Source organism: Suncus etruscus, chromosome 14 (assembly GCF_024139225.1).
Source record: "Suncus etruscus isolate mSunEtr1 chromosome 14, mSunEtr1.pri.cur, whole genome shotgun sequence".
Taxonomy (NCBI): Eukaryota; Metazoa; Chordata; class Mammalia; order Eulipotyphla; family Soricidae; genus Suncus; species Suncus etruscus.
In genome coordinates, this window is record NC_064861.1 from 37,293,842 (window position 1) to 37,320,186 (window position 26,345).

The 26,345-nt window shown below is 38.1% G+C and overlaps 1 pseudogene; it reads left to right on the forward strand.

Annotated features, from left to right (window-relative positions):
* The first annotated feature begins 22,749 nt into the window (after positions 1-22,749).
* LOC126028376 (ubiquitin-40S ribosomal protein S27a-like) lies at positions 22,750-23,249 on the forward strand (annotated as a pseudogene).
* Positions 23,250-26,345: the final 3,096 nt, after the last annotated feature.

Genomic DNA, 26,345 nt, shown 5'->3' on the forward strand with positions numbered 1-26,345 from the left:
CTACTTTTGTTTCAAAGCTTAGAAACCTCTGACCAAATCTCTAAGGAGTTAGAACATAAAATGTATGCTCCATAACTATCAGTGAAACCAGCTTTAAAAATGACACCTCACCGCCAAGTAGCTAACAATAGAAGTATTTCATAGTTGGCAGCCATCACCCCTTTTCAGTTTTCAGGGAGATGAGAGAAGAGATTAAATCTCTACCTTTTCCTTTGAACTCCCAAATCTTTATAAAGAAATGAATTACTTTTTATGAAAGTAAGGGACTAACCCACTCCATAAACAGTGAAAAATTTTGTATATGTCCCTTGGGGAACATTTGGTCAGAAAATTTAATTATCATGTGTAATTTAGTAATTAGATACTGTTTAATTATGTATATAATTATACATATGTATACCTGCAACTATACATATGCATATATATGCTGATCAGATAAATGACTCTTACAAAGGTGACTCAATATACTTCTTTGCATGTTACTTAACTGTAACTATAAACATTGTACTTTATAAACACAGACTTTGTGCATAAAAGGAAAATAATAACATTAACACAATTAGGGTCTCAAGTATTATTTTCTTTTATTGTTAACACTGATATTCCACTGATGACCATTATTATTTGGTTTGGGGGAGTTTCCCCCAGAATTTATGGTAGAAAGTTACTAGGTTTCTCACAGTATACACTATGTTTGGAGAACTTTTAGGTTCTTTTCTTTTTTTCTTTTTTTTCTTTTTTCTTTTTTTTTTTGATTTTGAATTTTTTGGCGGGTGTCACACCTGGCAGCGCTCAGGAGTTACTACTGGCTTTACGCTCAGAAATCGCTCCTGGCAGGCTCGGGGAACCATATGGGATGCCGGGATTTGAACCAAAGTCCTTCTGCATGCAAGACAAATGCCTTATCTCCATGCTATCTCTCCGGCCCCTCTTTTTTCTTGTCATTTAGCACCTTAAAAAAATAATTTTATTTGAGTGATTGATTGATTGGTTTTTGGGCCACACCCAGCAGTGCTCAGGGGTTACTCCTGGCTCTGCACTCAGAAATTGCCCCTGGCAGGCTAGGGGACCACATGGGATGCCTAGAATAGAACCGGTTCCCTCCCGTGTCGGCTGCTCGAAAGGCTCGAAAGGCAAACCCCCTAAAATTGTGCTATCTCTCTGGCCCTTATTTAGCACTTTTTTTGTGGAGGCATACATGCTTGTGCTCAGTGTTTTCTCCCAAATCTGAACTCTGGAATCATTCCTGACAGCCTCTGGAGATGATGTGTAGTGCCAGGGATCAAACTTGGGCTGGCTACATACAAGGCAAATACCCTAACTACTCTGACCTCTTGTCATATCATTTAATTTTATCTTGCTTTCTTTCATTGTTCATATATATCTTTTCCATAAATTCCCTATTGTTACTAGATTTTATCCATTCAAAAATATTCTTCAGGCTCGGGGAACTATATGGGATGCTGGGGATCAAACCCAGATCCATCCCAGATTGGCTGCATGTAAGGCAAACACCCTACTGCTGTGCTATCACTCCAGCTCCCAAAGAGATCTCTTTGGAATAACAAATGGTGAAAAAGCGAAGCACTACTTTCCCAGTTGCACTATTAGACTAGAATTTCCAATTTGAAGGTTCAAGATTTTCTATTTGCCATTCTGATAATAAGAATAATCTTATTCTTTTCAAATAATCTCCCTGCTTCAGATTTTTCATTAAAGATGCCCTTTTTTTTTGGAAAGCACTTTTGGTTGTCCAAGAACATTGAGGAACAAGGGAGAGCTAAGAGATTGACCCATAATAAGGTGAGAAAAAATATCTAATCACCTCTCTTTACTTCTGGCTTTTACCTGATATGTTTGTTGAAGACTGCACCCAAGAGAGTGATGTTTGTCATAATTGAGACCACTTGATGTTTCTAGGGTGACTTTTACCCTCTCCCAATCCCAGGGCTCCCAGCAGTTGTCCAATATCACATTTTTAATGCTGAAGATGGCTCTTTCTCAGAGCATTAGAAAGTTCCAGTATAGGTAGGTTTATCTGACTGATATCTGTTCACTTATAGTCTAAAGTTATTTCTCCCTTCTCAGGGTTACTCAAAGAGTTTGATTTTCCTCAGACTTAGGAAACTATCCTCATTCACCTTCTTTAATAATTTACTGATCTTTGTTTGTTTGTTTGTTTTTTGGGTTTTGGGCCACACCTGACGGTGCTCAGGGATTACTTCTGACTGCTCAGAAATCGCTCCTGGCAGACACGGGGGGCCATATGGGATGCTGAGATTTGAATCACCATTGGTCCTGGGTTGGCCACTTGCAAGGCAAACGTCCTACCACTGTGCTATCTCCTCTCCGGTCCCTTGATCTTTTATCTCTGAAGAAGTTTCTCTCTCTCTCTCTCTCTCTCTCTCTCTCTCTCTCTCTCTCTCTCTCTCTCTCTCTCTCTCTCTCTCTCTCTCTCTCTCTCTTTCCCTCCCTCCCTCTCTCTCTCTCTCTCTCTCTCTGTTTTGTTTTTTTGGGTCACAGCAGCAGCAGGGGTTACTCCTGGTTCTACGCTCAGAAATCACTCCTTGTTCACAGGGTATAAATCCAGTAATATTGAATAATTTTATTGTGGCTAGAGTAATAGTACTGGGGAGATGTTTAAATTGCATGTAACCAATCTGGGTTTGATCCCTGGTACCCCATATAGTCCCTGAGCCCTGCCTATAGTGATTCCTAAGCACAGGTCCATGATTAACTCCCAAACCAGCAGGTGTGGCCCCCAATTATTTTAAAGATGATTTTGTAGTTTTATGATACTTTATGATATATAATTTAATGTGTTTATTAAACTAGGCCACTTTTGAAAGGGCACGAGTAATAATTGCATTAGGATTTTAGTCAAAAACAAGGCAAACTACAGTATTTGGTCATGATAAGTTTTCCAGAGAGTTTTCTTTTTTTTGGTTTTTGGGCCACACCGGTAACACTCAGGGGTTACTCCTAGCTATGTGCTCAGAAGTTGCTCCTGGCTTGGGGGACCATATGGGACACCGGTGGATCGAACCGCGGTCCGTCCAAGGCTAGCGCCACCGCCTGGCCCCTTCCAGAGAGTTTTCTACTCTCCGGAAACAAAGGTAACAAATTTTATTTATGGTGGATGTCCTGTTATAATGGACAAATCTACTCACTTTCAAACAGTGACAAAAACTAAAATCTATTTTTAAACAAACATGATATAAAGTTAATATATTATTACATTATGTCATATTTTATATATTATGTTACATTATATTATTATGCTATATATTATGTTAAATATTATTATATTATGTTAATTGCATAGATAAGTCTTTATATAACCACTGTTTGTTTCACAACTATATACCTCATTATCCTGGCCCTGGAAGACACTATTTATGGCTGTTCTCACTCTCTCTTAGTTTCTCTCTTTCTCTGTCTCTTTTTCTCTCTCTGTCTCTCTCTCTCTGCCTCTCTGTCTTTCTTTCCCATTTAATGAAGTTAGGGATTTAATTTAAAGGTGCCTGCCTTGCCTGCGCTAGCCTAGGATGGACCGCGGTTCAATCCCCCGGCGTCCCATATGGTCCCCCAAGAAGCCAGGAGCAACTTCTGAGCGCATAGCCAGGAGTAACCCCTGAGCGTCACAGGGTGTGGCCCAAAAAAAAAACCAAAAAAAAAAAAGGGATTTAATTTAATTTAAATTAATTTATTAAATTAATTAAATTAAATTAATGCAATCAATTCACTAACACTTTGATACTGGGCTACAAACTTGAATCCTGTGCCTTATGAGAAAGGGGTTCACCCAGCTATTCTCAGGGCTTATTTTGGGGATAAACCATGGATAGGCCATGTGCCAGGCAAGTGCCAGACTAATGTCCTACCGGATTTACTATCTCTCAGACTTGCTGACAGCTTTTTTTTTTTTTAACAATACATTTTTAAAAAATGGGAGAAAAAATGTACAGAAATTTTCTCAAATAAAAAATATCGATAGTCAAAAGGCACAGAAAAAAATGTCCCATTCATTAACACCAGAGAGCTGCAAATAAAATCTATAATGTCATAATACCTCAACAACAACACAAAGGGTGGAATACATCAAAAAAGAATAAGAACAACCAGAGTTGTCATAGATGCAGGAAGAAAGAGACTCTCATTCACTTTCAGTTAGAATGTAGACTGGCTAGCTTTTATGGAAAACAACATGGATATCCCCGCCCCCCCCAAACTAGAAATTGAGCTTTCAAATGATCTAGCAATATTACTTCTGTAAATATACCCTAGGACTCCAAAAACACAATGCAGAAAAGCCCTTTGCACTCCCATGTTTACTGCTGCACTATTCATAATAGTCAGAACGTAAAAACAATTTAAGTGTTGAGATCAGATGAGTGGATAAAGAAACAGTGGTGTATCTTCACAGTGGAGTACTATGCAGATATTTTGGAAAAATGAAGTCATGAAATTGTTTATACATGAATTAATATGGTAAGTATTACACTGAGTGAAATAAGTCATAGAGAGAGATAGATAGACATAGAATGACATAGAATGACTTCATTCATTTGTGGGATATATAAGAAAAGAGTATGGTAATAATAGCTAAAGACAATAGAGGCAAGGGCCAGGAAAAATAGTCCATGGTTGCCACAATAGTGGAAGAGTGCAGTTAGAGCAGAGAAAGAACCACCATAATAATGATAGTTGGAAATGATCACTCTGGACAAGAACTGGGTGCTGAAAGGGAAATAAAGTGATATGTGTTATTCCCCTATAGTAGTAATACTGCAAATTACAGTGTCTAAAAGAAGAAAAGAAAGAGATAGAGAGGTAGAGAGAGAGAAAAATGTCTGCCATAGAGGCAGAGGGAAGGGTGGGTGGGAAACTGTACATTGGAGATGAGAAATATGCACTGCTGAAGGGATGGGTGTTGAACATTTTCTGACAGAAACTGAGTCATGAGCAACTTTGTAATGTGTATCTCAAGGTGATTCAATTAAATCATTTATTTTATTAAAAATAAAAATACAAAAATATCTTTCTATAGATTAATCATGTCACTTTCTTTTTATTATTATTATTATTATTATTATTATTATTATTATTATTTTGGTTTTTTGGGCCACACTCATTTGATGCACAGGGGTTACTCCTGGCTAAGCGCTCAGAAATTGCCCCTGGCTTGGGGTGACCATATGGGACGCCTGGGGATCGAACCGCGGTCCTTCCTTGGCTAGCGCTTGCAAGGCAGACACCTTACCTCTAGCACCACCTTGCCGGCCCCATCATGTCAATTTCTATATCTAGTATGCCTTCTCTTATTTTGGATGATATCACAATTGAGGTCATATTTCATGACTTAGAGAATTCCTTCTTTGTTATCCGTTTTATGCAGACAGCAGTTGAAGGAATGGTTTGGATTATTGATGTGCTTATATTTTATTCTTAAAATCAGAGAATATGGTGACAGAAATTTGTGCATCCTGGCCTAATATAAACACCAGCTGTTGGTTATTGTGACTGGATTCAGTGTATATCTTGCCTAACTTTCCCATTCAGAAGGCAAAATGCACTTAGTCATATTTGACAGATATTTGAGGCTTCTATTGTACCTCAGGCTCCATCTAAGTTTACTTGTGGCCAGCTACTCTGCCCACATAGCACAATTATATTCAACAGAGTGTAATAATGTCTGAATTTTAGTAATAACAACCCTTATGGACATGAATAAATAGTAGAGCCCATTTTGTTTGCATACCATAAAAGATGATCTTTTTGTAAAAGCTTCTAGAATAGAGAAAATTTTTGTTCTCTATTCAAAAATGACTCAGCTCTTATTTGCTATTATCTGAATCAGTTACCTGGAAAATAATGTCAATGACCATTTCAAAAGTAAGTTACAAAGAAGGAATAATTAGGGTGCAGGTCATGTAGCATTAAATGCTAAATGCCTCTTAAGAAAGGAATTCATGGGCCGGAGAGATAGCATGGAGGTAGTGCATTTGCCTTGCATGCAGAAGGATGGTGGTTCGAATCCTGGCATCCAATATGGTCCCCCAAGCCTGCCAGGAGCAGTTTCTGAGCATAGAGCTAGGAGTAACTCCTGAGCACTGCCAGATGTGACCCAAAAACAAAAAACAACAACAACAAAAAACAAACAAACAGAAAAAAGGAATTCAGGTTTATTGGTGATAAAATGGAGGGGTGTTGTGTGTGTGTGTGTGTGTGTGTGTGTGTGTGTATTCAAGTACATGAGTGTTTTCTGCTGGATACACAGTTGTTATGCCTTAACCTCAGGTAATATCTACAACTTTTGCTCTACCAAGAATCTACAGAAGACACAACATAACAAAGTGCTTAAATTTATTGTCATTCCTGAAAAATTAACTAAAAGCTTCACAAATGCTAGTATATATCATATAGTTAAATAGATAATTACATGGTGCCTCATATTTCTCTTCACTCATTATACATTATTAGAAGGCAAAACTGGAAGTGTGATGAGATGGTACTAGGAGTCTGTCATTTCCTGTTTCTTGGTGTCTTGTGCCCCTCACTTCAGCTTCCATAATTACTTTTTTAGGTGTGTCCTCCCTAGGAGTACTAACTACCCTGCTCTAAGTCTACCCATTGTAGTCTTTCCAACTCAGCAAATCCAAATTCCAACTTAGTACTTACTATGTGACATAAGCAAATTCCTCTTACTTCCCGGCTCCCTCCTTTGTCTAAGACTAAAAGCATAGTGTGGTGGTTACAGAGATGAAACAAAACTAGGTACCTTTTACCCTACAGAAATCTTCTTGATTTAAATCCCAGGCAATAAAAGAAGAGACAGGCTATGTCTATGTCTTCTGTGTTCTGTCCAAATTCCTGACCCTCTTAATCTGAAGCGCAAATTGCTGTGGTTTTATACCCATTAATAAGTAAAAGGAATACTTATGAGTCAGAAAATAGACTTAGTAGTCATGATAATTCTGTCATTTGTTAATCCTCAGATTTTCACCATATAAATTAAGCTTTCCTGGAATCAAGTTTTTCTTTCTATAAATTGGAAAAATCTTTGTCTTTACCAAACCCCTAAAACTTGAAGAGCAACAAGTGAAAATTTGAACAAATAGATGAGAAAGAGTAAATCATTCTCCATTAGTGTGATAAGCATAAACATAAATATAAGGAGTAAATTCTAGTCCATGATGCATGTATTTTTTCTAGGCTTAATAATTTTCTAGGACTGAGCATATCTAATAAAGTGGGAAAAAAGAGTGCCATGGAACTAGCTGCTTAATCTCTAAAACATGAATACTCTGGTTTTGAGCAATAAATTATTAAAATTTCTTCTGAGAAATATAAGATTTGTGTGGCTCCAGTCAAGATTTAAGAAATCAGCTATCCATAGAAATGCTGATTGGTCCAGCCTTTTTGAAAAAACAATATGAATATTCCCTGAGAAAGAAAAGAAAAAAGAAAGAAAGAAAAGGAAGGAAGGAAGGAAGGAAGGAAGGAAGGAAGGAAGGAAGGAAGGAAAGAAGGAAGGAAGGAAGGAAAGAAGGAAGGAAGGAAGGAAAGAAGGAAGGAAGGAAAAACAGAGAGAAAGCCAGAAAGAGAGACAAAGAAAGAGAAAGAAAGAAGAAGAAAGCCAGAGAGAAAGAGAAAGAGAAAGAAAGAAAAGAAGAGAGAAAGAGAAAGGAAGGAAAGAAGAAAGAAAGAAAAAGAGTATCTATTGATCTAGCTATTCCACTCCTAGGAATATACCCTAGGAGCCAAGAACACAATGTTGAAAAGCCCTGTACATCCCTATGTTCATTACAGCACTATTCACAATAGCTAGAATCTAATCAAACCAAGTACCCAAGAATAGACTCATGAATAAAGAAACCAGTACATCTACATAGTGGAATACTATGCAGCTATTGGGAAAAATGAGGTTATGAAATCCACTGATACTAATGAATGGAGATGGAGAGTATTGTGTTGAGCAAAATGAATCAGACGGAGAGGTATAGACATAGAATAATCTCATTCATTTGTGGAATATAAGAAAAAAGATAGTATGGAAATATTATTAAAGACAATAGACATGAGGGCTAGGAGGACCAGTCCATGGTAGTAAGTTTCTCACAAACAGTGAGAGAATGCAGTTAAGGTAGAGAAGGGACCACTATGACAATAGTAGTTGGAAATGTTCATTCTGGACAAGAAATGGGTGCTGAAAGGAGCTAAGTAATAGGTAATAGGCACGATATCTCTCACTAATAATATTGTACACCACAGTGTCTAAAAGGGGGAACATAAGAAAGGAAGAGAGAAAGCCAGAAGAAAAATGACTGTCCCAAAGGCAGGTCGTGGGAGGGCTGGAGGGAAACTGGGGATATTGGTGATGGGAAATGTGCACTTGTGAAGGGTGTTGTACATTGCATGACTGAAACTAAATCATGAATAACTTTATATCTAAAAAAACAATCTGTCCAAAAAAAAAAAAAAGAAGTCTAGCAATCTTGGGTATGACACAAAAGAAGAGTAGATCATCCTTTTAGAGATTTAAGTAAGCAAACAATGATATTTGAGACTTGAAGACAGTGTCTTGCACTGCAAAGAATTTTTATTCTTTCACAAGACTGTTCTTCAAATTTTATTGCACACTACTTATTGTACACAATACATAAAAACTTTGTGAAACTGAGGCCAGAGCAGTGGCACAGCGGTAGGGCATTTGCCCTGCATGTAGCTGACCTAGGGTGGACTGCTGTTCGATCCCCTATCGTCCCATATGGTCCCCCAAGCCAGGGGCAATTTCTGAGTGCATAGCCAGGAGTGACCCCTGAGCATCACTGGGTGTGCCCCCCCCCCAAAAAAAAACCTTTGTGAAACTTAGAAATAGAATAAACAAGAATACTATTTGTTTTCTCACATGAATTGTGAGGATTAAATGGCCTCATGTTTAGGGAAACAAGTCATGTTGACATTAGGTCAGATTCTCTGCAAAAAAAAATGCACCTCAACTAGCTCCTTTCTCTTCCTCAACTTCTTCCAAAATCTTTAAAGATCTTGTAGCTATTTCTGCTCATGCTTATGAATGGACCTCAGGTCTCATAAAACAAACTAAAATGTTTCTTCAGTTTAGCCTCTAGGACCTCACCCTTAATTCTTCAGAAGTTAGATTTAATTTCTTGTTTAAAATCTTATCCCACCCCATCGCATGTCTGCCATCTGGCTCAAATTCATAACTTCCTCATTCTGTATATACATCAAATCATGAAGTAGACCTGGGAATCACCAGATTGCCTAGAAATGGCCAGATTCTGGATTCTAATTTATGCTTCCTAAGATATCTGGCACATAGTCTTTTTTTTTTTTTTTTGGCACATAGTCTTGCACCTATAATTTTTGCCCTCCGAGTGGCTAAGTGACATGCCCAAGATCACACAGTCAGAACCGAGACCCTGGTCATGTGACACCACAAAGCCTCTTCAATAAATAATAAATATACGGAGTTAAATTAGGTTCTGAAACTAGATTACCTGGCATCAGCACTGACTAGAGATAGGCATTTATTCACCAGTGATTTTGGAAGAGTTTACATGAGGACACAAAGGTTGTTTTGTGTCTTAGCCTGGTAGTTTTTCTCCATGATACTGATTTCTGAAAGTCAACCTGAATAATCTGTGGTGCTTTCTTACTCCATAAGAAATGATGTTTATTTGTTTGTTTGTTTGTTTTTTTGCCTATCAATGATTCTTTATGGCCTCCCCATGCAGTGGGAGTGGTGTGGGGAAACCAACCCCCCCAGTCCTGCACTCTCATGCAAGGAACAGGAGGTCAAGGTATGCTAGTGTTATTGCCAGCTGTTCTTGAATCCATGGGGTAGGGAATGAGGGGATGTCTACAGCCCATTTCTTCTGGCATTAGTCCCCTTCAAGTCATGTAGTAGAACTGGGAGGCTGGAAGCCCTAGAAGCTGAATAAGCAAGGTTCTCTGTGGAAGAAAAGCTGCTCTCCCTGCCTGCATACTGGCTGCTTTCAGGGCTAGAGTGGCTTCTAGGTGGCTATGGGCTTTCTCCAGCCTGAGGTTGTCTGCAGAGGTTCTCAGTGGTATGTTCAGGTGGCACTTCCAGAACCCTAATAGCTCATCATCTGTGGTCAAGGTATTGACACAAGATTACTACTCCTGCAGTCCAGTTCAGATCATGGTCAGACTCAGGCCAATCTCTTTCTCACTCCAAAAAAAAAAAAATCTATTTTTTTCACGCTTGGCAAATAAGTGGGTGTAATTTTCCTGAGTGAATAATTGTTTTTTGTGTTTAATTTCTATTGTGTATTCACTGTTTCCATTTATGGGCAGAGTCATGGCTTATATTAAGCTGATCTCACAGGATTTCAAAACTTTCCTTTTTTTTTTTTTCTTTGTTTTTGGGCCACACCCGGCGGTGCTCAGGGGTTACTCTTGGCTCTGCACTCAGAGATGGCAACTTACTCGGGGGACCAGATGGGATGACCGGGAACGAACCTGGGCCCGTTCTGGAACAGCCGCGTGCAAAGCAAATACTCGACCACTGTCCTACCACTCTGGCCCCCTTCTTTTTCTTTTAATGTGTTGTTCAAATACAGAACTACTTTATGGGAGTATTGTTAGAAAAATTATGCAGTACTATCAAGTGCAAAGGTACAAAAAAAAAAAAAAAGCCAATGCATTTTTTATTCTCTATCCAAGGAGTAGATCCATTCACTTCCATTTTCTGGGGCAAAAGATGCATACTTAGTAATCATGAAGGTCCACATGGCTAGGTCCCATGAGCACTTCTGGTAACTCAGAAATCTAAGCTGAATATCCATATAATATTATTTCAAAATAAGAAACAAATAGCTTTACTTACAGCAAAAAGAGGGACAGAACTAAAATAATCCTCCAGAGCCTGTTTATATAAAGAAGATCTATAATCTTTCCCTAATTCAGCCAACCATTTTCTGCCCTGGCGAGTATAGATTATAAACCATAGAAAAATATCTGAAACACTTCACTCTATCTTGGGGACTCCTAAGAAGATAGGAAACCCATAGTCACATAATTTATTAAGTTATAATAAAGAAACATCAGACAAAAAATATTTGCTTAAGGCATGGGATGTAGGTCAGCCGTAAGTCACTTACTTGCCTTTCATATGTAGGTCCTGGGTTTTGTGTTTGTTTGTTTGTTTGTTTTGTTTTTTGGGTCACCCCCGGTGATGCTCAGGGGCTACTCTTGGCTATGTGCTCAGAAATCGCTCCTGGCTTGAGGGACCATATGGGACACCAGTGGATTGAACTGCAGTCTGTCCTAGGTTAGCGCGTGCAAGGCAGATGCCCAACCGCTTGTGCCACCGCTCTGGCCCCAGGTCCTGGGTTTAATCCTCGGAAGCACAAGAAACAAAAGATAAAAGTAAAAGAAAGAAAGAAAATATCTTCTGAAAAATTCCCCCCCCCCATTTCTTTTTGGGTCACACCCAGCAGTACTCAAAATTTATTTCTGGCTCTTCACTTAGGGATCCTGTCTAGTGGTGCTTAGGGAACCATTTGGGATACTGAGGATTGAACCTGGGTTGGCAAGAATGGCCTACCCACTGTATTACTGCTCCTTTTGCTTCTACATTGTCCTTAATCATATTTCACTTCATTTCTGTTTTTTGTTTTTGTTTTTGTTTTTGTTTTTGGGCCACACTCGGCAGTGCTCAGGGGTTACTCCTGGCTGTCTGCTCAGAAATAGCTCCTGGCAGGCATAGGGGACCATATGGAACACCGGGATTCGAACCAACCACCTTAAGTACTGGATCGGATGCTTGCAAGGCAAATACCGCTGTGCTATCTCTCCGGGTCATTTCTGTTTTTAAATCTTTGGAGTAGGGATTTAATTGAGACATGTAGCAAATATCATAACCACCAGTCTGACTTTTGAATTCTGAGCCAAAGACCTAGTAAATATTTGAGTTACAGGTGAAATGACAGGTCTGTCTAAATTTTTCTTTATTTTTCTTTATTTTTGAGATTTCATAAGAAAGGCTTAAAAAAACTAAATGGACTTTTTTTGATTAAGAGAGCCAAAACTATTCTCAGAAATAAGTTGAAAAAATTTAGGAATAATGAATCATCTTCAATTCAAGGGAAAATCTGCAATTACTGCTTGGGTGTTTGGGAAGATACACATTCTCATGTTAATATTAGGAAGAGTAATCATTTCTATAGTTAGATCTCAAGTTTTGCCAATGCCCTCCCTTGACTTCAGTCAGGAAGCTGATTTTCTCAACCTTGATTGAACTCTTCTAATGCTGTATTGTCTGAAAAGTCCTGGAATAGCTAGGAAGTGGTAACCAGTCAAATCACAGTTCTGTGCACTCCTATTAGCTCTTGAAATTTATAAAACATTTTGAATATATCTCTAGTTTTCTGAAAAACAGAAGGAGAGAAATGTCTGGTTTCCCAAAGGTATTGTTAAGAAAAACGTTCCCTCTTATGCTTGTATTATTTAAAATGATTACTGTATCGCCTGCACTTTGCTTTTACTGAGATCTCAATATTTTGTACTGACAAAATTAAACTCCAGTACCATTTTTAATGACAACATTTGTAGGGGAAACAAGAATCTCTATTCTGGCATTTCCATTAGTGTTCAAATGAGCCAAATACTTTACATTAAAGTCCTCCAGTTAGTCTCAACTAATCAGGACAGAAAATTACTCCTGCTGTTATCCCTCTTCCAACTTCCTGCCTATCTCACCTGGAAGGTGAGACTCACCCACAGCTGGGAGGGGATCTGTTGTTAGTAATTAAGGGGTTTCCTGGGGAGAGGGGAGAGAAAGATGCAGCAAGGGAGACATTGGACACTGGAAGAATGCTTGCAGGGCAGCTGATGGAGGCTTAGCTTAGAAGCCACACGTAGCGAATAGGGCCTTGTAATAAAGCTGAATGTCTCCCGAAACTTTATCTGACTGTCTGTAAGTTCATTTGCTCGCCATCACCCTGCACCTATAAACCCACCGGTTGAAGGGGCTGCCGCTCCAGGTAGGGAAAGGCCTCATCATCATTCAGAACACTAGGACTATATATTTAATAATTAATACAACATCCTGCCACTTCAGGGGGAGATTTATTCTCCACCCCTACTCCATCTTAACTAAATATGTTCACAACTCTATTCTCAACTAAATATTACAGAAAATTACTCCTGCCACTTCAAGGTACAGCTATCACATATGATTAAAGTCCCGCTGTTGCCTATACTGATCTTTCGTTTGTTTTAGGCCGGGACTCAGTGGAGCCCAGGGCTAACTCTTGGCTCTGTGCTCAGGGATGACTCCTGGAAGTGCTCAGGCAAACATGTGATGCTGAGGATTGAAACAAGTTACTGTGTGCAAAGCAAGGTCCCTACCCACTATTCTCTCTCTCTCTCTCTCTCTCTCTCTCTCTCTCTCTCTCTCTCTCTCTCTCTCTCTCTCTCTCTCTCTCTCTCTCTCGCTCTCTCTCTCTTTCTCTCTCTCTCTCTCACCCTGATAGCCATAGCTGAAATTATACCTCTTACTGTGCACAAACTGTAAAAAACAGTATACACTAATTTATGTAATTTTAGCACACCCCCATGAAGGAGAAATTAATATTCCCTTTTCACAAAGGAAATAGAGACATATGATTTTTCAGTCTAAGGGACAGACTTATTTTACTTGCTCTTCAGTTTTCTCAACATCAAGAAGAATGCCTGCTCATGGTAGAGGTTCTGCAAATACCTGTAGAAGGAGTGGATGGATTAGTGAATGACTGTACAAATAATACCAAGATCACATAGCAAACTGGGACTGACTCACTGCAAGATCACATAGCCTTTGGGAATTAGAGTCGGCAGTCTGAGCCTGGATGGTTTTAGGCACTGTAGCCTTCCTGCAACCTTGCTCAGTTTAGAATTAGAAATGGCTACTAACTCACTGTAATTGCCTTTGTGACATTACCAAAGTAGAACCACATTTAGGTTCTTAAGGCTCTGATGGCTACTGGCTTGAGTTTAATAGAAACAGTGTGAGCAACTAAAGAAGTAACAGTGGAGTAGATTCAGATAGAACTTTTACCTCTCGGTGTTACATTTCTCTAATCTCTCAATTAGAAATGAATTTATTTATTACATTCAGGTATTGTGGAAATTAAATGGAAGGAAATAACAAAAATACCTAGTGCCAATGGCACACAGTGCCAACATTCAGCAATAGTTTGCTTTTTTTGTTTGTTTGTTTTTCTTTTGTTTTTTTTTTTTCGGCCACACCCGTTTGGTGCTCAGGGGTTACTCCTGGCTAAGCGCTCAGAAATCCCCCTGGCTTGGGGGGACCATAGGGGATGCAAGGGGATCGAACCTCGGTCTTTCCTTGGCTAGCGCTTGCAAGGCAGACACCTTACCTGTAGGCCCCAGTTTGCTTTTTTGTTGTTGTTTTTTTCCCCGTTGAATATGAGGCTGCATTACCCATTGAATAGGCAACAAAGTTCTCTGCTCCTTTTTTTTTTTTTTTTGGTTTTTGGGCCACACCCGGCGGTGCTCAGGGGTTACTCCTGGCTGTCTGCTCAGAAATAGCTCCTGGCAGGCACGGGGGACCATATGGGACACTGGGATTCGAACCAACCACCTTTGGTCCTGGATTGGCTGCTTGCAAGGCAAACACCGCTGTGCTATCTCACCGGGCCCTCTCTGCTTCTTTTCAAGTCAAATATTAAAGGGAAAACTCTGAAGCAGAGTATTTGCCCTAGGGCACAGGGGATGCAAATGTTCTTAATTTGTACTAAATGTACTCCTGCAGGTAAAAACATTCCTTTGCAGATATTTCTATTTGTGTGAAAATACTCTGAGATAATACTCTGGCTTTTGTAGACTAGGAAAATAAGAATCAAACTGGCTGAGGGATTGTGTGTGCTGGAAGAGGGCCTAATTAAGCAGGTTATGAGGTGCTTTAGGCAATGTGCTAAGACTCTTGCTGTGTGGAGACTGAAGCGTCCTTTACAGAAGTTTTGAGAGGAAGAGTAGAATCACACATTACAAAGTATTCAAACATTAAGAAAAAAAAGTGAATTAAAAAAATTCTTGGAGCCAAAAATACATATCCCAAAATATATCTAACAGAAAAAAAAAAGAGGTCTCTTAATTTTATTCTGTATATCTTAGTCTTTCTTCCTTGGATTAAAGGGGATAAAGAGAAAGGAATTTAAGAGAAAGGGAGAAATTTGGAGTGAGGAAAGGGAAGTGGAGATCTCATTTGTGTTATCTGGCCATAGGTCTGGTATTTGCTTTAGCTAAACTCTAAAGCAAGTGATGTTTTTGGAAATGGGCCGTAATTTAGGGGGAAAAAAGAGCAAAAGGCCCAGCTCATGAATTGTTATACCAATACACACCGGTGTTACTTTCAGATTGCAATATGTTACCATTTTAAATTCAGGAGAAATTGTTATACACTACCAGATCTGAAGCAAAGTTCCCCAACTTAGAAAGTGATTTCTCCTACCTCTCTATTTTCTAAATGTATAATTGCCCTAAAGTTACCAAAGGCATTACTGCTTGAATCCCTGTAAAATGTTTTGGAGATTTGAACAACTGAAAAAAGGCCATTGGTAGAATATTTCCTTCTTAAAAACGATAGGCCATAAAGCCAGAATTAGGAGCAGGATTTAGGAATGGCAAAGATAAAGTAAATATGAAGTTCCGTTTGTCTTCTTTCTTTCTCCTCCTGCAGAGTTACATTAAATAGACATGCGAGGAAGGATGTCAGCTGTGTTTGTATCTCATTTCCATGGTTACTTCACGTTTATTCATGTCTATCTTTCTCCTGTGTGACATCTTTGTTTATTCATGTTTATCCTTTTCCTCTCCATTCCAGCTACTTAAGTTTTCATCTTCTTTCTTTTCCTCTTTCTAATACATCCATGCAAGATTTTCCATACTTGATGGTTTCAGTGATGCTTTATTTTACCTCCTCAAAAGTTAAATGCAACCTAAGTGTTTCTGATAACTAACAAAAGTTATAATGCACCTTAAATATTACTGTGAACAATTTGTAATTCACGTTGGTCACAATCAAAATAATTTTAAAAAGTTATAACGCATCTTGAGATTATTTAATACACATTAGGGCTAAGCAAAGTAGGAATATGCAGATTTCACTAATGCTGGAGATCCTAGTAGATTTCTAAACAAAAATAAAACAAGTTTGTCTTCAATTATTACCACAATAGCCCTTAGAAATTGAAGTAGAATTTATTCTTTGTGTTTGGGTCATGCTGAGAAGTTCTCAGAACTTATTCCTGATTTCTGTGCTCAGGGATTACTCCTGGCATGTTTGGGGCATCATAAAGGGTACTGAGGATAGAACCGGATCTGTTACATGCAAAGCAAGCATTTTTCTCGTTGTCCTACAGCTTCAACCCCAAAAGATTCCTTTTAACCTTGAGAATGAAAATGGGTGAGTGCTGCCAGAATCAGTTTTATTAGGCCATTTATTTTAAATTTTTATTTGATGGTTGTGTTTTCAGAAACTTTTTACTGTTGCTATTTTTTCCCATGACTTCCACATTCAGTTATATAACTTTAAAGAGGTCCCAAACCCAATTTTAGAAGCAAGGGTCCAACATTATACAATACATATCTAACAATTATATCATTGGTTTAGTCTTTGAAGGTTATACACCTTTCTTGGTTCCATTATTCCTATTAATTTTTACTATCCATCCTACTTTATTCACTTATTCTATAGAGCCAAGCAAATACTTTATATCTTGGGCATCAGAAACAGAGTGTTTCTAGACATATAAAACTAGGTTATAGTGGGGCGTAACATCTACTTGTTTTCTTAGTGCCCTTGTTTTAGACTCAAATATGGGAAACAAAGGGAGAATGATGGGAGAGAGAGAGAAACAGAGAGACAGGGAGAATAAGAGAATGAGAAAGACAGAGAGAGAGAGAGAAGAAAAATGCCCCTGAGAGGCAGGAGTGGGGAAGGCGGGGAGGGAAAGAGGGGACAGTGGTGGCAGGAAATGTGCACTGGTGAGGGATGTTGTCCATTGTATGATTGAAACTCAATCATTAACAACTTTGCAATTGTGAAAAACCTGTATTATGAGCAACCTTGTAACTGCAGTGTTTAAATAAAGTAATTAAATAAAACAGATTTCAGGGGCCCGAGAGATAGCACAGTGGTAGGGCATCTGCTTTGCATGCAGCCAACCCAGGAGGGACCCGGTTCATTTCCCGACATCCTATGTGGTCCCTTAGCCTGCCAGTGGCTCTGAGCACAGAGCCAGGAGTAACCCTTGAGCACTGCTGGCTGTGGCCCAAAAACCAATCAATCAATCAATCAATCAAGTTAGAAAAAAAAAAAACAGATTTCACTAAAGAGATAGAATGAGAATGAGATATCTGGGCTACAGAATAAATTTATGTTTAACTTCCTGAAACACTTCCAAATAATTTTGGGGGGGAGTCACACCTGGTAGCGCTCAGAGGTTACTCTTGGCTCTGAGTTCAGAAATCGCTCCTGGAAGGCTCGGGGGACCACATGGGACGTCAAGATTCGAACCACTGTCCATTCTGAATCTGCTGCGTGTAAGGCTATCCTTCCAGTTCCATACCAAATTTTTTGTAAAATGGTTCTTTACAGAGACTGTGTGAAAAATAAAACTGTATTGGCACTACAGACAATGACCTGGATGGGACAAACTAGTTTGCCTGGAGCCTAGAGTTGGTCTTATGTCAGGAACTTCCAGGGTAGGGTCTCCTTGTATTTAGGCCAAGGCTTTTCCTTTCCATGTCCCCCATACTTTGGTGGGCCTATGCAAACGATAATTGTCACTCTAACTCCGTTTTTACTGTGCTCCTTTGACTCTAAACCTTAAAAAATAAACACTTTAACTTTTGAGGTTAACTTAAACTAATATGCATGTACATGGAAATGTAAAAAACTACTATGCCTTCAAGTTTAAGGAGTTACATAAATTTTATGGCTTTAGATTGCTTTGTATACCGTTAAGAAATGTTATAATGTACTACAATCTGGGGTCTTGAGGGACAAAGTAATTGTACATGGGGTCTGTTTTATTTTTCTTAATGTTCTTTAATTGTAAGTTCAAAATTAAGGTGTCAGCAGGGGGATTTCTTCTGAGAACTCTGTTTTTTTTTTTTTTTTTTTTTTGGTTTTTGGGCCACACCCGTTTGACGCTCAGGGGTTACTCCTGGCTATGTGCTCAGAAATCGCCCCCGGCTTGGGGGGACCATATGGGACGCCGGGGGATCGAACCGCGGTCCGTTCCTTGGCTAGCGCTTGTAAGGCAGACACCTTACCTTTAGCGCCACCTTCCCGGCCCCGAGAACTCTGTTTTTGAGTAATTGTCCTTCCACTGTAACTTTACCTTGTCCTCTTTCTTTGCATTATTGTTCACATAATTAAAAATAAAAAAATGGTTCTTTAAAATTATTTAAAGTTTTTACAGAAAACTTAAAAGTCCTTGAATGCTATTTTATACTTCCATAGTTTATTTATTAAAATTTTAATGGTTCTACATCTTTAATATAACTTGTATGAATGTTTTTACTATTAAATTTAGTAATGCTTGCTATATATTATGCCATAATATACAGAGTGATCTAAGTACTTAAGTTAGAAATTTATACTATTTTTCTCTCAGTTTGTAATTTTCAAAATGAGAGTTCTTCCAAATTTATCGTTATATTCTATTTATTTCTATATTTCATTTATAATTAATTAGAATTTTGATAGAAAATTCTAATAAATTTTTTTAGATAATAAATTTATTTTTAAAATAAATATCTTTATTTAAGTACCTTGATTACAAACATGATTGTAGTTGGGTTTCATTCCTAAAAAGAACACCCCCCCCCTTCACCAGTGCAACATTTCCATCACCAATGTCCCCAATACTCCCCCCCCAAATTCGAGACAGACGTTCTACTTCTCTCACTCATTAACATTGTCACCACAGTTGTTGATGTAGTTATTTCTCTAACTGCACTCACCACTCTTTGTAGTGAGCTTCATATCATGAGCAGGTCCTTCTGGGCCTCATTTCTATCATCTGTAGGCATTATAACAATAATGTCTTTTATTTTTTTAAAACCCATAGATGAGTGAGACAACTCTCTCCCTCTGACTTATGTTACTCAACATAATAGATTCCATGTACATCCATATATAGGAAAATTTCGTAACTTCATCTCTCCTGATGGCTGCACATTGTGTATATGTAGCACAGTTTAGGAATAAAATCTTTAAAAAAATATTGGGTCTAGAAATATGGTACAGTGGGTATACCATTTGCTTTGCAAGCAGTTGACCTCTGTTTGATTTCAAGTACAGCATATGATCTAAATAAACCTTGAGCATGGCTGAATATAGTTCTGAAATAAAAAAATTATTGTAGCAAGATAACTAAACACAGGATACACTTTTCTTGGATGACCAAGAAGTATATAACAGTAAGGGCTAAAATTATTTTCCTTTTCTGTAAGTTGAAAAACATATTTCCTAAGAAACAGGAATAAAAAGGCATACATTTACAGAGAAAGGAGAGAATTATGAAATAGTCTAAAGAGAGGTAAAGAGAAAGAAATGATGATTATGGACTTGATGAAGAGAGAGGAGAAAATAAACACACAAGAGAAGGTGTTTATTTAGGAAAGATACTTGGCACTTTACCCAAGGGAGGGATAACAAAACACAAAGGTATGGTATAATAAAAAAGAAAAGAAAATTTGTAACATGTCTTGTCAAGTGACTGATCTAAATAAAATATAGGATGTCATTCCAGAGACAGAAAAGCATGAGTTGGGCTAGTAATTTGAAGTTTGTTCATTGCAGAAGGAATTCTAAAAGAGATAAAGAAAGAACTTTAATTTTGGAAAGAAATGAGAAAATAATGTGACCATCTAAAGGCTGTACTATCTACCAATAATGCTTTAGCAGATTTTGAAATTGCAAACATAATGCAGTTACACTATCACTCCCCAAAATGTTATAACTACATATAAATATAATAAAATATGAGGCTGGAGAGATGGCATAGAGGTGGGGCATTTGCCTTGCATGCAGAATCCCAGCATCCCATATGGTCCCCGCGAGCCTGCCAGGAGTGATTTTTGAGTGTAAAGGCAGGGGTAAACCCTGAGTGCTGCCGGGTGTGACCCAAAAACCAACCAACCGAACAAACAAAATACAATCAAAAATAATAAAATATATATAAAGTAACCTATAATACTTTGAAAAATGAAATTAAAATGGAGAAATATTCCATGTTTATGAATAGGAAGATTTGATATTCCCAAGATACCAATTTTCTACAACTTCATCTATAGAGTCAGTACAATTTTAATCAATATCCCAGGAAGTTGTTTTATAGATATTGACAGACAGATTATTTTAAAGTTTATGTGGTGAGGCAAAAGACTGAGGATAGCTAACACAATAGTGATATTGGAGAACTGATACTACACAGCATAAAGAACCTACAGTAATCAAGACTGAGGTATTGGTCAACAAAACAAGAGAAAGAAAAAGAAAGACTGCTGGAAAGAAATAGCCCAGAAATCAAATGCTATAAATATATTCCATCAATTTATATTAAAAAAGAGCAAAAACAATATAATGGAGCAGATAGTCTCTTAAACAAATGATGGTGGGTAGAACAATTGAATATCTACATAGGAATTACTCTTGGCTGTGAGTGGGAGACCATATGGGATGCCGTAGTTTGAACTCAGGTTGGCTGTGTGCAAGGGTAGAACTTTACCTACTGTATTATTTTTCTGGCCCTCTTCTATGTCTTTTTTAAGTGGTTTAAAGTTATTATGTTATTATGGTATAAATCTAACATGTCTTTTGTTAAGTAGGTTCCTAGATACTTGATGCTTTTGAATACTTTTTTGGGGATAGACTCTTGGATGTATTTCTCTTCTGATTCAATTTTTCTATATAAGAATTCAACCTATTTTTGTGTATTAACTGTAGCCAGCTACTTTGCTATTTTGGTTTATTGTTTCTAGGACTTCTATGGACCTTTTAGGGTCTTCTATGTATGCTATTATGTCATCTGCAAATAGTGATTGTAGTTAAGGTTACACAGGAAGAATGGGGGATGGGGTAACAGTGATAATTTGACTTCTTTTCCACTTTGGGCTCCTTTTTTTTTTTTTTTTTGCCTAATTGCTGTAGCAAGGACTTCTAATACAATATTGAATAAAAGTGAACGCAGTGGACATTCTTGCCTTGTGCCTGATCTCCCAGGAAATGGTTTCAGTTTTTCACTGTTAAGAATGATACTGGTTGTTGGTTTGTTATAGATGGCCTTTACTATCTTGAGGAAAGTTCTCTCTGCTCCTATTTTGTTGAGGGTTTTAATAGTGAATGAAAGCTGATTTTTGTTAAAGCTGTCTCTTTATTAAATGATTTGATCATATGGTTCTTATTGTCACCCCATCCCCATCTTCTGCCTGATAGTAAGACCTGCCCATTTCTAGGAGGGGTCTTTGGAAGGTAACAAAAGGTTTACCTCAGGGGCAGGAAGGGGATTTGAAGGAGAGATTGAAAGAGATTCAGCAAGGGAGAGCTGGCAGAAAGGAGGGTGAAGGAACACGTGGAATGCAGGGCTGATTATGAATCCAGAGTAAAAGGTTATGATAGGAGCAACACCTGTTGGCTAGGGCCCTGAAAAAAGCTGATGTCTCCTGAAACCTTTCTGTGGGTCATTTCCTTGCCACTTCTCTAAGATGCGCTGGCTGAAGAGGCGTTTGGCCTGGGCTGGAGGAGAAAGGCCACACCCTCCATCCATTCCATCACCATTCAGCCCCATCCAGGGCTGTTATTCAACACTTATCTCTCCTTGTATTGATGTGCTTTATTATGCTAGTTGATTTGTGTATGTTGAACCATCCTTGCATCCCTGGGATGAATTTCACTTGATTGTGTTGTATATTTTTTTTATATGTTGTTGGATTCTGTTAGCTAAGATCTGTTAAAAATTTTGCTATCAATGTTCATCAGGAAGATTAGTCTGAAATTTTCTTTTCTGGAAAATTTGTCTGTTTTAGATATTAGTGTAATGTTAGCTTCATAGAAAGTGCTAGAAAAGATTCCTATGTAATCATTGTTTTGGAAGAGCATAAAGAGTAAAGGCAGTAACTCTCCTTTAAAGGTTTGAAGAACTCAAACCTGAACCCATCTGGTCCAGGACTTTTGTTCTTGGGAGATTCTTTATTTGGGGGGGGGGGGGTTGGCACACCTGGTGGTGCTCAGGGGTTATTCCTGGCTCTGCATTCAGAAATTGCCCCTGGCAGGTTTGGGGGACATTGAACCCAGGTTGGCTGCATGCAAGGCAAATGCCCCCCTTGGGAGATTCTTAACTGCTGTTTTGATTTCCTTGTTGTCCTATTTAGACTTTTTGCTTCCTCACCATTCAGCTATGGGAAGTTACATGACTCTAAGAATCTATACGATTTTTTTTTTAAGAATTTATACATTTCTTGGGGCTGGAGAAATAGCATGGAGGTAGGGCATTTGCCTTGCATGCAGAAAGACGGTGGTTTGAATTTTGGTATCCCATATGGTCCCCCCAAGCCTGCCAGGAGCGATTTCTGAGAGTAGAGCCAGGAGTAACCCCTGAGCGCTGCCAGGTGTGACCCCAAAACCAAAAATAAAAAAAAAGATTCTATTCATTTCTTCAAAGTACCTTCTAGTAAATGTTGTTAAGAATGAAAGTGTGGTCCTTTTCCTTTTCCTTTATGCCATCTGTGGTGGACCAACATCCAAGATGCAGATTTATCACTCTCGAGGTTGAGCCCTCGGATACGATAGAAAATGTAAAGACCAAGATCCAGGACAAGGAAGGAACTCCTCCCGATCAGCGAAGATTGGTCTTTGCTGGCAAACAACTTGAAGATGGACACACTCTATCTGACTACAACATCCAAAAGGAGTCTACTCTTCATCTCGTTTTGAGACTTTGTGGTGGTGGTAAGAAAAGAAAGAAGTCTTACATCACTCCCAAGAAGAATAAGCATAGAGAAAGAAGGTTAAATTGGCTGTCCTGAAATAGTACAAGGTGGATGAAAATGGCAAAATCAGTTGTCTTTGCCAAGAATGCCCTTCAGATGAATGTGGTGCTGGAATTTTTATGGCCAGCCACTTTGACAGACATTATTGTGGCAAATACTGTCTGACCTATTGCTTCAACAAACCAGAAGACAAATGACTACCTGTATGGGTTAATAAAGGGCATGAGTTCTAACATTTATTGTTATGTTTTGGTCCATTGATTAAAGAATGATTTTTAAACACTAAAAAAAAAAAAAAAGAATCAAAGTGCGAATCTTAAGGGGACAGAAGTATAAGGGGGATTTCTATACCTTCCTATTAATTTTCTGATAAACCTAAAACTGATCTTTAAAAATCATTCAATGAAGTGTACCTTCTTGAAAGTAATTTATTCTTGCTAATTATCTAGCTCCTTTGCTTTTGAAAAATTCACAATTTACATTAATTTTGTTTTATATTGGGTGCCGCAGAGTTTGCACATTAAATTTACTTTTGCTTTGCAGCTCAGTCAGTGCTGTATGTCTATAAAAATTAGATATTTTAAATAGGAGAAAAAAGTAAGGAAAGCAAGACATCTGGGATGCTTATGTGAGTCTAAGTGAAGTCATCTAAAACATAATGATTTCCTGTCTGAAGGTTGAGAAGTCTCATTTATAAACTTTTATTTTCTCTTACATTATTTATGTCTTCATCTCTTAATTAAAAGTTGTTATAGTCACTGAGCCAAATTCATGACCTTCTTATATACTCTAATTTTTCTTCAGTCTTGCAATAAAATACAATTCTTTTGCCAAAAGTCTCTTATTTTTTTAATATATATTTTTTCAATACAGAAAAAGTAAAATAAGGAAATTGAATCTAACTTTGGCTGGGTTTTCCAATAGAGTCCTCTTTATACTAATTACAATCAATATTTGACATAATAACTACAATGCTATTGATTAGTTGGCTAATCATTTTCATTCTTCATTTAATGGTTAAAAAAGAAAACAGGATTTTACATCCTATTTTCTGTTTAGCCTAGGAGAAATGATTTTTCAGTTGTATCCAATTTTAGAACCCTCATTTAGTCTAGTATCTATTATCTATAATTTTTATAGGATCTATTATTATCCTTCCAGATTTAGTTATTCTCAAATTGTTTTAGACCAATGGACAAGCCTCCTAACAAGATCCAAACAAGATCATGCTTTTGTAACCTAATCTGGGATTTGGTAAGGAGCTGTCTCAATTTAATAACAGTGAGTAGAACAATAGGTATAAAAGTCATCGCCATCAAGAATATAAGCAATAAATTGGGTAGACATATATAAATTAAAGAACAAATAGCACATGGTTACCATGAAGCTGATGTAAGCTATTGAATATGTGTTGTTGCAGTGAAAAGCATAAGAAATCACAATTGCATTGAGAGTTCAGGAACGTCTTTGTGAAGGGATAGAAGGTAAATAAGATTCCAAGAGGAAGACAGAGTGCAAGGAGGCAATCTAGATAGAAGGCATTGTTCTTGGGGGCCACAGAGATGGAAAGGTGCTTGGATACAGTGATGGTTAGAACACAGTAGAGAGCCATTCTGAGTTTTGAAATGGAAGGTAAGATTATTGTGTGGGGGCCGGGCGGTGGCGCTGGAGGTAAGGTGCCTGCCTTGCCTGCGCTAGCCTAGGACGGACGGCGGTTCGATCCCCCGGCGTCCCATATGGTCCCCCAAGCCAGGAGCGACTTCTGAGCGCATAGCCAGGAGTAACCCCTGAGCATCACCGGGTGTGGCCCAAAAACCAAAAAAAAAAAAAAAAAGATTATTGTGTGGGGTGTAGGAAGCTATATTTAGGCAGGAGAGATGGATACTAAATTTAAACCCACTTTCTATCTGGTACTCAGTAGACCAAAGATTGCCATTAGTTTTTATCTTCCATATACTGACATTTTAATTTGACACTCATGATTAAATTATGTCTTCTTCCTGGAACTAGATGTATCTCTGAATCTGTAGCCCATTCTTTTAAGGGTACATCCACTGCAATTCAGTCTTGGGAAGACACTATAGTCTTTAATTTACACTGGAAATCTTCAGGTAAAAACAACTAACTCAGCTGTTAGTTATTAAGCTGATTTAACATTTTAGTGGCTATGAGGTATGAACAAGGCTCCTACTGCCTGGTATTTGGTTTCCCTTTATAGTATTCTTAGAAAAATTTATTTTTTAAGGTTAGGTAACTATGAGAAAAAAACAACTCTAGTGCTATGTTTAAGTGCCTCCTAAAGAGATGAAACTTCTAAAACTTAGGTGGTCCCAAAGAGAACTGCTTATGTATATAAAAACTGAAAAAATTGAAAAAGTATCAGAAGAATTGAATTATCTGGGGGTGGTTGTTTGTGAGAAGGAGGCAAGAAAATAAAAACATACATTATTTTAGACCTCTCTGAGAGTAATTCATTGTTGAGAATTACAGAGATAAGGTACCTCCTGATCTCAGCTAGAGAAAACTCTTTTATTTTGACCACCATGTCCAATCAGGTCACTGCATTCTGTAATTTTTGTTTCACACAGTCCTGCTTTAATTTGCACTGGAGAATAATATCTACTGATAGCCAGCAAATAAAAGGATATGATGTGGAAGCTTCTTAGTGTCCAAATGGGACATCTGTTGGACTCAAATGTTGCCCTTTGATTCTGGATCTCATAAGATCCATGTAAGATCAATGAAAAATGTTAACCTTGCCTTTTTTTTTTTTTTTTTGGTTGGGTGAAGCTCTGATCTGTCTTTATAATCTAATCTGATAGTATTGGATCAAAAGAGTTTTTTTTTTTTTTTTTGGCTTTTGGTTTATGGATCACACCAGTGGAGCTCAGGGCTTACTTCTGTCTCTGCGCTCAGAAATCCCTCTTGGCAGGCACAAAGGACTATATGGGATGCCGGGATTCAAATCACCATCTGTCCTGGATTAGCTGCGTGCAAGGCAAACACCCTAAAACTGTGGTATCTCTCCAGCCCAAGATCATAAAAGATTTAAAAAAATTGTGTTAGGATAGGAAAGATAAGACAACAGTTAAAGCACTTACTTTTTTCCCCAAATTTTATCTCTGCACCTTGTATGGTTCCCTAGGCCAGTGAGAAATAATTCCTGAGTGCAGATCCAGGAGTAAGCACTGAGCACTGATGCTACCCCAAAACAAAAGCAAATGATCTTCCCTCTCCATTTATATCCTGATTAAAGGGCTAAGCTAATCAATCTTCGTTACAAATTAATAATT